Source organism: Ceratotherium simum, chromosome 26, assembly GCF_057802395.1.
Source record: "Ceratotherium simum simum isolate JZ-2026a chromosome 26, ASM5780239v1, whole genome shotgun sequence".
In the NCBI taxonomy this organism is placed as follows: domain Eukaryota; kingdom Metazoa; phylum Chordata; class Mammalia; order Perissodactyla; family Rhinocerotidae; genus Ceratotherium; species Ceratotherium simum.
In genome coordinates, this window is record NC_141925.1 from 12,247,715 (window position 1) to 12,263,158 (window position 15,444).

The following is a 15,444-nucleotide window of genomic DNA, read 5'->3' on the forward strand; positions in this document are numbered from 1 at the left end:
AATATACCCAGGTCCCTCTTACCTTAAGAATCTTCTCTTACCCCTGCTTTCTCTTCAAGTTACTCTCCCCGCTTTCTCTTCCCTCACTGCCAATATTCTAGAAAGGGCTCACACCCCCCATCTACAGCTCACTCTCTCTTTAACCCCTGGCCATCCAGTTTCTGCCCCTTAGTCTATGGGACTAGGGCTTCTCTGGCTCAAAGTTACTCATGGTCCTAAATCAGTCACTCTTCACCTTTTTGGGGTCTCTTTGAGAAGTTTATGAAAGCTATAGACTTCCTTTCCAAGGAAAACACACTCTTGTATCCACATAAAAATTTGTAAATAATTTCAGGAGTCCATGTGCCTTCTAAACCCATCCTCAAACCCCATGGGATAATAACCCCATTCCTGAGTGTGCAATCCAGAGGTCTTATCTTAATTGGCTTTAGGGATGAAGAACCCAGGTTCTGGAGTCAGAATGCTTGTTGTAAATCCTGGCTCCACCCTTCCTGGCTATGTGAACATGAGCTTCTCTGAGCCTCAGTTTCCACAATTGTAAAAAGGAGATAATATCTAACTTTCCAGGGTTGTGGTGATGCTTAAATTAGTTAATTCAGGTAAGGAATTTAGAACAGTACTTAGCATATATTAAATATTCGTGTGTTCATCATCATCATCATCATCATCATTATTATTATTATTATTTCCGTGAGAAAGATTGGCCCTGAGCTAACATCTGTGCCCATCTTCCTCTATTTTGTATGTGGGACGCCACCACAGCATGACTTGATAAGCAGTGCGTAGGTCCATGCCTGGAATCTGAACCCATGAACCCTGGGCTGCAGAAGCAGAGTGTGCAAACTTAACCACTACACCACCGGGTCAGCCCCCATCATTATTTTAGTTGCATTGTTTATGATTCTCAGAGACCTCATTAATTCTAGATCAAACATGGTTCTATAGCTGACTCACAGAAATGTCTGGTGGGCTACACATTATTTTAAAAACTAATAATAATAAATTCATTGACAACATTTAGAAATTAAGAGTTCATACAAAGTTCCGGCTTTTGGGCTTCTCTTGGAAAATCAGCTCTGACAATCCTGGGTCCACATTTCCACCTGGCCTCATGGGCTGGAATGGAGTATTTGATTGGTTCTCCAGTTTGCCAAAGTCCCCACCAGTCCCCAGCACTGAAACCGAGAATCCATTGCACATACACAGTCGTATTCCTTATAAGTCAAGAAAGCATTCTTGTACCCAGAAAAATGACAGCTAGACCAAGGAAGCCATATGTTTTTTAAATGAAAGCATAAATTAATCTGTGTAAGTGAAGACTATGCCCATGAGTTTTTGTTATGAGAGGTTCGGGGATTCGATCGGAGATGTAAAAGACACTTTCCACTCCAAACAAACGGACTGAAGGTATATTTTATTATATAGAAGATAGTAAAGGCGATAGTCTGCAAACAGATCTGAATAGGTCAAATATTAAGAGACTGGAAAGGGAAAACATCCACATCGGCTGAAGAGAAATGACACAAATCAACCGGAAAGAGAAACACCAGGTTGACCGAAAAGAGAACACATCAGATCATTTACTTCATATCAAATCAATTACTTCACATCAAATCAATTACTCACAACGTCCACGCCCCACTGCCGGGAGAGCCCCGTCAATCGACGCGGCTTGGCAAGGATCACACGTCCTGGGCAAGGTGTCCCTTCCACAGGTGGAACTCTCACCAGGTCTCAGTTTCTAGCAGTTTTTATAAGCAGTTACAGAGTTTACAGAGCACGCATCTAGTGTTCCCATGCACAAAATGGTTATCAGTGGCGTACGTGCACCGAGCCCCTTGGCTAACGTCCCAGCCCAGTAGTTGTGTACGTGCATTGTTCTCTTTGGTTATCGTCTTAGCCCGGCATAGATGGCCAGTCCATCCTGCGCTACGATGCTCCAAGAGCCTTGAAATGTTACAACTTGTAACTCTCTCCGTGGGAGAAGGGCCAGTTCCCACCACACAGAAAGCAGCTTTTATATTTCTTTTTGTGCTGGTGGCTGTAGGTCAATGGAGCGGCCAAACATGGCTGTACTCATGTCAAGACTGTTTTATGCTGTTTTATACCTTCACTCACTTGCTTTACTGCTCAGCCCCTGTGGGCATTTGAGTTTTCCATCTCTGGCTCTGCAAGATGTCTAACCATTGGCCATTGCTCGCTTCCTTCTCACATTCTCTCCTTTACCAGCTTCCTTGTCACTGCCCAAAAGTACTTCTTTTTCATCTCACTCCTCTTTGGTGGGAATGACATGGGTTTCAGAGCTGAACAGATCTGGGTTCAATCCTTACTCTTCTGAGCTTCAGTTTTGTGTCTATGTAAAGGGTACACATTCTTACCTTGTAGGTTTGTCTGAGACTTAAACAAGAGAATAAGCATCCAGCCCTTAGCATAATGCCTGGCAAAGAATAGTTGCTTAATAACGCTAGCTCCTTTCCTCTGCCTAAAGAGGATAATCCTCAAGATCCTCCGACCACTTCTCTCTCTGTCCAGTCCTCTCATTTTGGGTGGACATTCCCATTTCTATACCTTCGACCATCGCTTCTGTACAGTTGACTTCCACGACCACCCATGCCAATGGGCCTCTCCTCTTCCTCCTCTTTGCCTCTGCATCTGACAATGAGTTTAAAATAACATTTTCCATAGAGAGAATAGAAAGATAATTCCATCTTTCCTATAGCATGTTGATTGATTTTGTTTTTCTATTCTTGATAGGTTATAACATTTTCTTTCAGCTTTACAACTTTTTATTGGGAATATGTAAATATTTAGAACTATTAAGTTTGGGAAAATCTCTATCAAATTTCTTTCATATATGTGCTCAAAGATTTGGAATAATTTTCCACACACAATCTTCTGGCTCTGTACATTTCAAACCTTGTTTCTCCTCTACTACCCTCACAGTTGGGGGCATATTCATATTGCAACACATCTTCATGTCATAATTCCAGGGGAGTTGGACCAGTGGGTAGTAAGAGTATTCCTGGAAGTTATTCTTACGTGAGGATAGCTAGCAATTACTTAACTAAATGAAGAAGTGACTGTGAACTGCATAAATATATCCCACTCAACCCAACTAAATGTAGTTTATAACCCCAACTCAACTTCCCCTGGCCGGATCAAAAAAATATCCACAGAAATTCCAATGCCGCCCAACACAAGAGGAAGTGAGATGGTTGAGATGGAAGGGAAGGCACTGGAAGGAGACATCGGTCTTAATTGATTGCGGTCACACGATCGTATTCTTGCAAATTTTGTAGAAACATATTACCATATGAGCACCTAGCTAGGGCCTTGGAAGTGCCCATGCAAGTGGTAAACCCTGAGGCTTAAGCTGAACGAGCTTCACAGCATACTCACCTCTGTCTATACACTCTTCATTCTGGCCAAACTGGATTGACACCCATTACTGAGCCTTTGCTTGTGTTGGTCCACCCTCCTCCGGACAAAATCCTATCTAGGTCAAAGGCTCGTCTCCCGTGAAGATGTCCCAGACCTTTTCAATTATTTCTCTTCCATCCTCCTCAACACCTTCACAGAATGTCGTCCTTTATGTGTTTTATTGCTTTGGGCAGACATCACCTTGGATTTCAGTCTTGCGTTCACTCAGCAAATATTTGCTGAATGCCCACCATGTTTCAGCCATTGTTTGGGCACTGGGGATACCCCGAAAGAGGCCAAGTCCCAGCATCCTTGGAGCTTATAGCCTAGTCAGAGTGGACAGTACATGTACCTTAAAATGCAAAGATCATTTCAGAGAGGGATAGGGCCATGGAGAAGATCAAAGTGACCAGGAGAGAGGGATGCTGCTGCCTCAGAGGGATGGTCATGGAAGGCCTTTCTGATGAGCTGACCCTAGATGATGAGGAGCTAGCCCCAAGAAGAGCTGAGGGAAAGGCATTCTCAATATAGGGAACAGCAGGTGCAAAGGCAATAAGGCAGGATACCATAAGACCATAGTGGCTCCAGATAAATTATACTGGGGGCCACTCTCCTTCCTGTCTCCAATGAACCCTTAGTCCCTGCATGCTATTCAGGGTCCTCCCACTTCTGTCTCCTACCTAGATCTTCTCTTTCAGAGCAGGATCCTTTTCTGTTGGAATTGTTGGACTCTGCATCAAAACGTGCTTGTTTTATGTTCTGGGGCAGGAAACACCTCTGGTTGCATATTAATTAGTGAGAGACTGCTAATGTATTACTTCATCTCAGATAGTATCTGTGCTTATAAACAAGACTTTTGAAGGAAAAAAAATGCCTCAACTTCAAGATGTGCCTCTGACAGCAGGAATATCAGTCAATGTGGCAGGTCCGTAGAAGAGATATTTTTAGACTGAGTGAGTGCTGCAAATCACCTGTGGCGTGGGGACACCAACACTGGGTGTATTAGTTTTCTATTGCTCCTGTAACGCATTACCGCAAGTTTAGTGGCTTAAAAAAACATCTATTAATTATATCACAGTTCTGCAGGTCAGAAGTCCAAGTACAGGGTGGCTCAATGAGTTCCTTGCTCAGAGTTTCACAAGACTGAGACCAAAGTGTTAGCAGGATTGCATTCCTTTCTGGAAGCTCTGGGAATAAACCAATTCCAAGCGCATTGAGGCTGTTGGCTGAATTCAGTTCCCCATGGTTGTACGACTAAGGTCCCTGTTTCCAGCTGGGGGCTGGTCTCTGCAACTAGAGGCTGCCCTCATTCCTTCTCATGCTTTCCGTGTGGCCCTCTCCAGCAACAGTGGGGTGACTCCTTCTCATGCTTTGAATCTCTCCAACTTCTTCAGCCGCATCACTCTGCCTCCAGAGAAAGTTCTCTTCTTCTAAGGACTTTTTAAAATCATATAATTATATTGGGCCCACCAGGAAAATCCAGGATAATCTCCCTATTTTAAGGTCTATAACCTTAATCACATCTGCAAAGTCCCTTTTTGCCACATCACATAACATCTTCACAGATTCCAAGGATAGTGGTGTGGACATCTTTGGGCGGCCATTCTGCCCACCACACTGAGCAAGAAGGCGGATAAATGGGATTTGCACCCTTGTTCTGACTCTTGCTATGACTATGGGCAAATCTGTCAATCCCCCCTAATCTGACTCTTACTATAACTATGAGAAAACTTGTTAATCCCCTGGGGAAGGGAGTTCCAATTTCTGTAGAAGAGGGATGAGAGCTAAGGCTTAACGACCCTATCATCATCCTATTTTACAGTTTCAGCCTAAATAAAATTACACATGCAAAAGCACTTCCTCAATTCAGCATACACATATAAGTTGTTGTTATTATTGTTCTTATATCATGTGGTGCTATGATAGCTCTTACGTTGATGGTACCCCCTCTGCCTCCTTCAGTTCTTCTCCAGCAGGAAGGGGCAGCTGTAGCAGAGTTGGTTAAGAATCTGAACTCTGGAGCCAGTTTGCTTGTGCTTAAATCCTGGGCCCTCTATCTACTGTGTGACCCTGGGCAAGTTTTTAAGCTCTATGCTTTAGTTTCATCATCTGTACAACGGAGAGAGTAACATCTGCCCCATGGGGTAGTTACAAGGAATAAAGGAGTTTACATAAGCAAGGTGCTTAGAACTGTTCCTGGCACATAGTGGCGGCAGCTATCGTCACTATCATCCACCTTATCATCAGCAGCCACGTCACCACATCCTGTCGGGGTCCTTCACAGCCCTTTTTACCATTTGCAAGGGTAATTTTTGTCTTGTGTGTTTGCTCAATGTATATTACTTGCATTAGATTTAAGCTCCATGAGGACTATTATGTTGAGGGGAGTTGCTTATGATTAATTTTTAATTACTTAAGTCATCAAGAATACATTTTGTAAACAAATTGAAACACAGCTAATGTTTCCTTTGAACACCATGTTTCCTGCTGGTCCCTTCTCTCCTCCCCAGAGAGAGGTAGCCCGAAGTCTGACACTATCGAGTGTTGCTGTGGGCGTGGAGAAATGGAAATGCCCAGACATTGTAAACTGATATGGCCACCGTGGAGGGCAGCCTGGCAGTAGCTATTAAAATTAAAAATGGGCATTTCTCAAGACTCAGCAGTTTCACTTCTCAGAGGACACCTTAGAGCCACATTGGCATATACGCCAAAGAAGTCACAGAGAAGGATGCTCACTGCCATATTCTTCGTAAAAGCAAAAATGGGACAACTTAAACATTCATCAAAAGAGGAACGGTCAAAAAAAAAAAAAAAACAGCATTTCCTGAGAGGCAGTGCAAGAAGTAAATGTAGAATTTCTACCTCTATTTTTAAATTTCATATTTTTATTTGTACTTTACATGTTTTAATAAGAATGGCAAACTTGCTATGAATCAGGCCCTGTCTACTCATTTAATTTTCACAACTTTACAAAGTGGGTACTATTATTATCCCTATTATATAGACAAGGAACATGAGACCCTGAGAAGTTAAGCAACTTCCTCAGGTTCCCCAGTGCACTTGGGATTTGAACCCACGCAGTCTGATTCCCAAGTAACTGGGATTAATCATTACGCTAAACAGCTTCTCTTTTTTTGTAATGTGCATAATATATCGATATAAGAGTTCACGTCTTAATGTGTAAAAAAGCAATATGCAGCAACTGAGGGTTGTTTAAAGTTCAAAACTTCAAGGGTGCTTGATCACAGAAGTTTTGCAATAGCTATAGAGCAGTATACAGCTATAAAAAGGATGAAGTAGGTCTTTATGGGCCAGTTCTGTCTTGTTTACTCACATTTCTCCAGTGCTTATCAAGGCACCTTGCACATAGTAAGAAGTCGGAATAAATGAATCAATGTACTGGGAATAAATGAATAACCTCAGTGCAATTGTCTGACTGAAGGTAGGAAAAAGGAGCCCAGAGCTAGGTCTTCGTACTCCTTGCTATCCCTCCCCCAAGCCCTGTGTCCTCGGATCCTGGCTGGGCAGGTGCCAGCAGGCTCAGGTTTCCTGGAGCCGGGAGATGGATGTCTCTGAGGCTGAGTGACAGAGCTGGGGATTCCTGAAAAAGCAACAAGCAGGTGGGCAGCGGGTGCCAGCGCTGGCCCAGGCCTGACAGGGGGCCCAATCTTCCCAGGGTTCAGTTTTGGCCATTGGGTTAGGCGGATGGCCCTGGGGAGAAGGAGCCCCTTCTCCTGGCACAAGTGTGGGCTTTGCGCTGCTTTCAGCTGCCTGCCTGCAGCTGATTGAATTTTACTGCCCCCCTTGGAGTCTTTAGGCCTGGGTTTCAATCCCTTTGTTGTCTGGTCTTGAGACAAGACACTTCACCTGGTTGAGCCCCAGTGTTTCCATCTGTAAATTGGGAATAATCTCCTCTTAGGGGTGTGGTCAGTGCTTTGGTGAGGGTGGCAAGATGCTGGGTACGGGTGGTGAGTCAGGCTGCTGGGGTTCGAATCCCAGCTCTGCTCTTTATCAACCTTTGGGCACCTTATTTAAAGTCTTAGAATCTCAGTTTTCCTGTTCTAAAATGGGAACAAAGACCCTCACTCAGAGGGCTGTATGAGTGTTAAATACAGTCATGTGTCGCTCAACAATGAGGATACATTCTGAGAAATGTGTTGTTAGGCAACTTCCTCGTTGTGTGAACATCATAGAGTATACTTACACAACCCTGGATGGTACAGCCTACTACACACCTAGGCTCTGCGGTACTAATCTCATGGGACCACCATTGTATATGCGGTCCATCATTGACCAAAACATCGTTACATGGTACATGACTTGTATTAAAAAATAGTGCATGGAAAGCTCTTAGCACCATGCCCCACACCTGGCGGGTGCTCAATGAATGGCAGAGATAATTATTATTGATCATCACTGTCCTCTTCGTTGTTACTGTGCACATGCACACATGGACAATGGCATTATAGAATTTGCAGGTGTTTGTAGCTGCTGGAACTGCCTCGTCCTCCATCCCCATGGTTGTCATGAAGAATCAATGTCCAACCATCAAAGCAGAGCTGAAGCAGCTGCCCTTGTGTGTTGTCCCCCGGACAGAGCAGTTCTCATGGGCAGCCTCCTCTGGGGACCACACAAAGAATGGCTATCTGGGTTACCTGCACCTCACCTGACTCATTCCCTGGAAACTGGGCCCCAGCGTTCTGGGCCAGATAACATCCTCCGTGTCCTCAGATGCCCTGAGCATCATCACGTAGATGCCTGGGCATGGGGAGGGGAGGGTAAGGAGGGAAAACCCATCTGGGATCAGCCAGCAGGCGGCCTCACCAGATATGGAGAGCAGGGTATGGGGTTCTGGAGGGCCGGCTTCCCGCCGCTGACTTCCCCGCTGCTCCAGCTGTCTGGGTCTCACAGAAGATACAGATCTCAGGAGTCAGCAGGAGCCTCAGAAAACATTCGGTCCAAAGCCCTTATTTCCTGATGAGGAAACTGAGGTCTGTAGAAGGTTGTCGACGTTCCTGCACAGGCAGGAGCAAAACAGCTTCCGAAACCTGGTCTCCCAGCTCCCAGCTGGCGATCTCCCCTCTCCCCTCTCACCACATTGCTACGGAGTCAGATGTAACTGAGTTCAGCCCCTGATTCCACCACTTGTCTGCTGTGGGAGGTAAAGCTGCTGAGGCCACAGGTCTATGCCTCCATTTCATCATCCATGAAATGCAATCATAATATGAACCTCATAGCTTTGAGGATGAACTAAGACATGCAAGGTACATGGCTGGAACACAGTAGACAATGTAAGTTTGTGGGTATCAAGTTGACCCTGATTGGCTCCTGTGTGTCAGACACCATTTTGATGTTCTGCATGTATTAACTCACTTCATCCTCCCAACAGGCAGGTGCTAGTTCAACCCCACTCTACAGAAGGGGAAATGGAGGCACGGACTCATTGAGTAACTCACTCAAGGTGGAGGCAGAGCCAATCAAACCAGGCGGTCTGGATCCTGGGTCTATGCTTTTGGGAACCCCCGTGCAAGCGTGCCATTGAGCACTAAAGTTTATTATCTAAGGCTATGTCATGATGTGCAACATACATTGGCTTATCAGTAAAATGGTAAGATTATAGAGTGGGCATCGTGGGAGTGGGACGAGGAACTGGATCATTTTGACCAGGAGCCCCCCCAGGAGTGGTTCTCAACTGAGAGCCCTGGAAATGGGGATGAGGGCTCTGGTTGTCATGATGACAGGGACCCACTGCTGGCATGTAACAGGAGGGGGCTAGAGATGGGAAATGTCCTGCAATGCACAGGACAGACTGACACAAAGAGTTGTCCTGCTCCAAATGCCAGTAGCCCCCAACTGAGAAACCTGTCCATTAAGAAACATCCAGGAGACAGGGGACTGTATGGTGAGGATAGACCCAAGGGCAAGCTTCTGATGAGATGAGACATTTAGGGCAGAGCATCCAGAGTGCCTGCAAGACTAAGCAAGGCTCCTGTAGCCCCGAGTCTCTCTTCGGTTGGTCATCTAGGAAAACAAAGAAAAGGAAGAAAGACTAGGATTAGATGAGGTCAGTGTTTCCCAAACTTTGGTACATGGAACAACATTTATCATTTTAATAGTTATATATTTTAATATGTACTAGAAAAATAACTAGCACATCAGATCCACGATTAAATGAATATTATATTTAAGATGAATGTGAAGGAAGTATTTAAGTTTGTTTTTTTTAAGTGGACAGAAAATGCTAAGTAATAGGGCCAGCAGTAAGTGGGTGTGCAAAAATCTGGAAGGTTATTAGAAAATGACTGACAGTTGGGAAACTCTAGACTTGGGTCCCACCAAGCCCTTGTGTTCTTAGAATAGACATCAAAAACCATGTTAGAGGCGCAAGGTGGTTAAAAAGGAAAACCTACTACCTGAGAGGGATAGACAAGGGGGCAACAGGGAAGGTGCCCCATGTTCCTCATCCTTGGTGTGTGGCCGTGAGGTCAGGTCTGTCTTGGCACCAACAGATGGTCCTACACTGTCCGTCTCCTGGCCATGACCTGCCAGGGCCCAGGGCAGAGAGGGCCCAGGCCTAGGGCCTCTGCTGCTTTTGGGCATTAGCATTAGTTTCCGACGGCTACTGTAACAAAGTGCCACCAGCTGTGTGTCTTAACAGAAATTTATTGTCTCACCGTTCTGGAGGCTAGACATCCAAGATTAAGGTGTTGGCAGGGCTGGTTCCTTCTGAGGCTGGGAGGAAGACTCTATTCCAGCCTCTCTCCTAGCTTCTGGTGGCCTCCGGCATCCCTTGGCTTGTAGATGGTGTTTTCCCTGTATCTTCACATCATCTTTCCTCTGTACATGTCTGTCTCTGTGTCCAAATCTCCCCTTTTTATAAGGACACTTAGTCTTATTGGATCAAGGCCCACTCTAATCAACTATAACCATATCTTAACTCAATCATCTGCAAAGACTCTACTTCCAAATAAGGTGACACTCACAGGTCCTGGGGGTTAGGACCTCAACATCTTTTGGAGGACACAATTCAACCCACAGCAGGCCTGTTTCAGTGAGTGGGAAGGAGGATCCCCTCTCTCCAGGCCTGCCTCCCCGGGCCCCACTCTCCTCCACAGTTTCTCTGCTGGGTCCACCCTGCCTTTGGTTCCAGGAAGGGGATATTTTCCTCCACGCCATGGAGACAGAAGTAGGGTCAAGAAGTACCTGGCCTTGACCTTTTGGAGATTTTCTCTTCTGGGGTGGCTGTCCTCCGGGCTCTGCTCCCCTAAACCCAACAGTAGTCCAAGCTACAGAAAAGTGCTTAGTTACACCCTAAACAACCAGAGCAGCCCCTGCCCCGAAGGTGACCTTGCAGAGAGCTCATTAGTGTGCTCCTCCCCGAGCCCGCGTGATAATCCCGTCCTATAAATGGGGAGATGGAGGCGCAGAGGAGTAGTGTGACTGCAGGCGACAGAGCCCACAGATGGCAGATCCTCAGGTATGAATCATCTGACCCCAAGTCTGCTTTTATTCCAACTGATCTGCTCCACTGCACCCTTCCTACCTTTCTCTCTTGAAAATAGTTATTCATTGAATAGGCAGCTTATATAGACTTTGTGCATCATGCAGAGCTGCATCACGTCTTTGATGGCTATCAAGTAACAGTAATACTACGACTACTCTTCCCACTACGGATATACTTAGATCATCTCACTAAAATGCGTGCCAGACACTTTTCTAAATGTTTATCAGATATTAATCCTCAGTGACTCAGTGATGTAGGTACTATCACTTCCCCACTTTCTTGATAAGGCAACTGAGTCTCATGGTGACTTGCCTGAGGTCAAACAACCAGTAAGGGGCAGAACTGGGATCTGGCCTTATAGTCTGTGCTCTACTCACCGTGTCACAGGCTCCCACATGAGTGTCTGGCTGACAGATGGGCCTAAAAGTTCTTGATCAGCATCCCATCTTTTGCTATGATCACGCTGCTGTGAATTTCCTCATACACGTGTGATTTCTGCATGCATGTGAATGTGTCTTAGATAAATGCCTCAGAAGGGAATTGCTGGGTCAAAAGGTATGCGTCTGTGTTATTTTATTTTCACTGTGCTTCTTTGCTTATCCTATTAGTGAGCAACCAGGCTATAAACTAACCTCGTCTTGGTCACCAATTCTTATTCAATGTGATTTAATGAATGTATTGGACAGCACCTGTGAGGACGAGAAAAATGAGGGAGTCTTGAATGTTATCTTCACAACCTAGCAGAAGACACAGACTAGTCCCTAACTAACTGCCTGTGCACTAGTTAACTAGTACCTGGACTACCTAAGTCCTTCGTAGTTCAGGGTTTCATAGGCCCAGTGTTTTAGAGCCTGGCCGGGGACAGAAACACAGCCCCGCTGGACACTCTCCTGGCCCACGCTGGGTGTACAGTAAACATTAGCCATTACCACCATCATTTGATGCTCCGGGCCGGCCCCCGCCCCACCTTCAAACACTCCCTGGAGCTGGGTAGCAGCTGTTCCCTTTTTATTATCCCTACTGAGTCCAGAGAAGTTAATGATCTCATTAAGGTTACACTGCCAGATCAGCTCATTTTTTTCTGGAGACTCCAGAAATCTGGCTTTTTATGTGCAATGTCCTGACTTTTTAATGTTAGCAACTAATTAGGATTAAAAACAAAAAGCAACAAAAACCCACTGTTGAAGCCAAACACACACCATCTGCGGACCAGATGTGGCTGATGGGCCACCAGTTTCCCTCAGAGTCAGTCAGGCGTGGGTTTGTATCCCGGCTCTGCCACTTACGGAATCTGTGAGCACGTCATTGTTAGAAACCTGAGTCTCCTCATCTATAGAAGGGCAATGATAATCCCCACTTTGCGTAATCGACGATTCATGTAAATTACCTGGCATATTGCTGGCGCTCCATAGGTGGTAGATCACTGTTGTTGCTATGGCAATGACATTAAATGAAGTCAAGGCTATCGTAGGAGGAGATGTTGGAGGGAAACTGATTCCATTTTGAGTTTGTCAGGTTTTAGGTATTGAGGAGACACCCAGATGGAGACGTCCAGAGGCAGTTGGAAGTGTACGCGGGGGCAGGAGATTTTCATATGGGGGAGGAGTGTCTTCCACTGAGAATTTCTCTTTACATAGAGGTGAGACTTTTTTTTTTTTTTTACTCTTTATGTACCTTTATGAGTTCTGAAAGTTCATGGGCATCTGGCCACCACCTTCATGCTGGATGCTCTGAAATCTTGTTGTCATTGCTTCCTGGAGAATAGCACAATTCCCTGAACTGGCTGCTCTTCTGATGGGAGGTGAACCTGGAAAGAAAAAATCAAACTGGGGCTGATTCTTAGAAATTACAGTGTATGAAGCAGAGGTGATAGAGGCTGCAGGCAGAGGCTACTCACTTGCCATTGTGAACAAGGAACAAGGAGCTCAATTGATATCAACAAGTGTTTACAGAGAATTCTTCTCCACCATTGGCCTTGCTCTAACTTACCGGCATAACCACTGGACTCCAGCTAGGAGATGTGGACTCTCATTGCTGTTCTGCTTTGTATTCTGTCTGTGACCCTGGCCAAGTCACGTCCACCCTTTGGACTTAGGGTCATTATTGGTAAAGCAAGTGTGTTGGACTGCGTGTTAGTTTGCCAGGGCTACCAAAACAAAGTTCCACAGGTGGTGGATTAACCAACAGAAATTTATTTTCTCACAATTCTGGAGGCTGGAAGTCCAAGATCAAGGTACCAGCATAGTTGGGTTCTGGTGAGAGCTCTCTCTTTGGCTTATAGATGGTCATTTTCTCTCTGCGTCTTCACATGGTTGTTCCTCTGTGTGTGTCTGTGTCCTAATCTTCTTCCAAGGACACCAGTCATATTGGATTAGGATCCACTCTAATGACCTCATTTTAATTTCATTACCTCTTTAAAGGCCCTATCTCCAAATACAGTCATATTCTGAGATACTAGGGGTTAGGACTTCAACATATGAATTTTGGGAGACACAATTTAGCCCGTACAGACCAGGTCAGTGTTTCCCAAAGTACGAGCTCCTGCTACTAGTGGAATTGACTTTACACCAAATGCAGAAATAAGCCTTGAAAAACAATCAGTCCTTCTGATTACTTGAGGAAAGTGTTCGGTTTAGTATTGGTGTGACTTTAATATCTTCTTGACGCCTACCAGAGCAAATGGAGATCAGGCCTCAGACACAGAGCCTTAAGCAGGCAACCACATCTGTATTAGTTACCTATTGCTGTGTAATAAATTACCCTCAAATTTAGAGGCTTAAAACAATTCACGTTTATCATATTACAGTTTCTATGGGTCAGGAATTCAGAAGCAACTTAGCTGGGTGGTTCTGGTTCAAGGTCTCTCATGAGGTGCAGTCACCTAAAGGCTTGCCTGGAACTGGTGGATCCACCTCTAAGGTGAATCAAGTTAGTGCTGACTTGGAGGGAGCCCTCCATTCCTTGTCACATGGCTTCTTGAATGTCTTCACAATATGGTGGTTGGCTTCCTCCAAAATAGCAATGAAGAGAAGAAGAGAGCATGGAGGAAGCCGCAATATCTTTTATGTCCCTACCTCAAAAGTCATACGCTATTTTTTTCCACAGTATCTTATTGTGAAACTGTGGAATGAATAGGGTACAGGTCAGCCTTATTTGTTGTGGGAGGGAACCACACAAGGGCATGAATACCAGGAGGCAAGAATCACTGGGGACTATCTCAGAGACTGACATAGTAGAAATTAATGTTTTATTTTCTGATTAACTATTTTTCCGGTTACCTCATCTATATTTGTATACACGGAAATTATGTATTAGTATTTTGTGCTCTTTTAATTTACATGAGTGACATGCTATATATAAATGTATAACCTGCTTTTTTTTTCACTCAATAATATGTTTTTGAGATCAATCTGTGTTGATATAAAAAGATCTGGTTCGTTCTCTTGAATTATAAGTATGTGCCATTTTTATTTATCCATTCCCTTTTAATGGCCACTTAGATTGTTTTCAATTTTTTGCATTTATAACAGTGATGACTGAAACATGCTCGTACACATCCTAGGATAGATAATGAGAAGAGAAACTGATGGGTTATAGAATATGTGTATTTTAATTTTTGCTAGATGGGGCCAATTGCCCTTTACTATAGTTACATTAATTTACACTCCCCCACAAAATAGAAATATTTCCATTTCTCCAAAATATTACTAACTCTTGATCTTGCAAGACATTTTAATTTTTGCCAATCTGATGGGTAGAGAAATAGTATCTCGATGTTTTAATTGTTTTTACTTGTGGTAAAATAACATGTAACATAAAATTTACCATCTTAACCATTTTTAAGTATACAATTCAATAGTGTTAAGTATACTCACATTGTTGTGCAACAGCTCTCTAGAACTTTTCCATCTTGCAAAATTGAAACTCTATACCAGTTGAATGATAGCTCCTCATTTCTCCCTCCCCCTAGCCCCTGGTAACCACCATTCTACTTTGTGTTTCTATGAGTTTGATGACTTTGGATAACTCATGTAAGTGGAAATATACGGTATTTGTCTTCTTATGACTGTCTTATTTCACTTAGCATAATGTCCTCGAGGTTCATCCATGTTGTAGCATGTGACAGGATTTCCTTCTTTTCTGAGGCTGAATAATAGTCCATTGTATGCATATACCACATTTTCTTTATCCACTCATCCATAGATGGATATTTGGGTTGCTTTCACCTCTTGGCTATTGTGAATGAAGCTGCTATGAACATGGGTGTATGAATATCTTTTCTTTTAGTTATTTTGGATATGTACGCAGAAGTGGGATTGCTAGATCATATGGTCATTTTATTTTTAATTTTTTTGAGGAAACTTCACGCTGTTCTGCATAGCAGCGGCACCATTTTATATTCCCACCAATAGTGCATGAGCGTTCCAATTTCTCCACATCTCCCCAACAAGTGTTATTTTCTGTTTTTGCTTTTTTTTTTTATAGTGGCCATTCAATATTTTAATTTTACATCTCCCTGA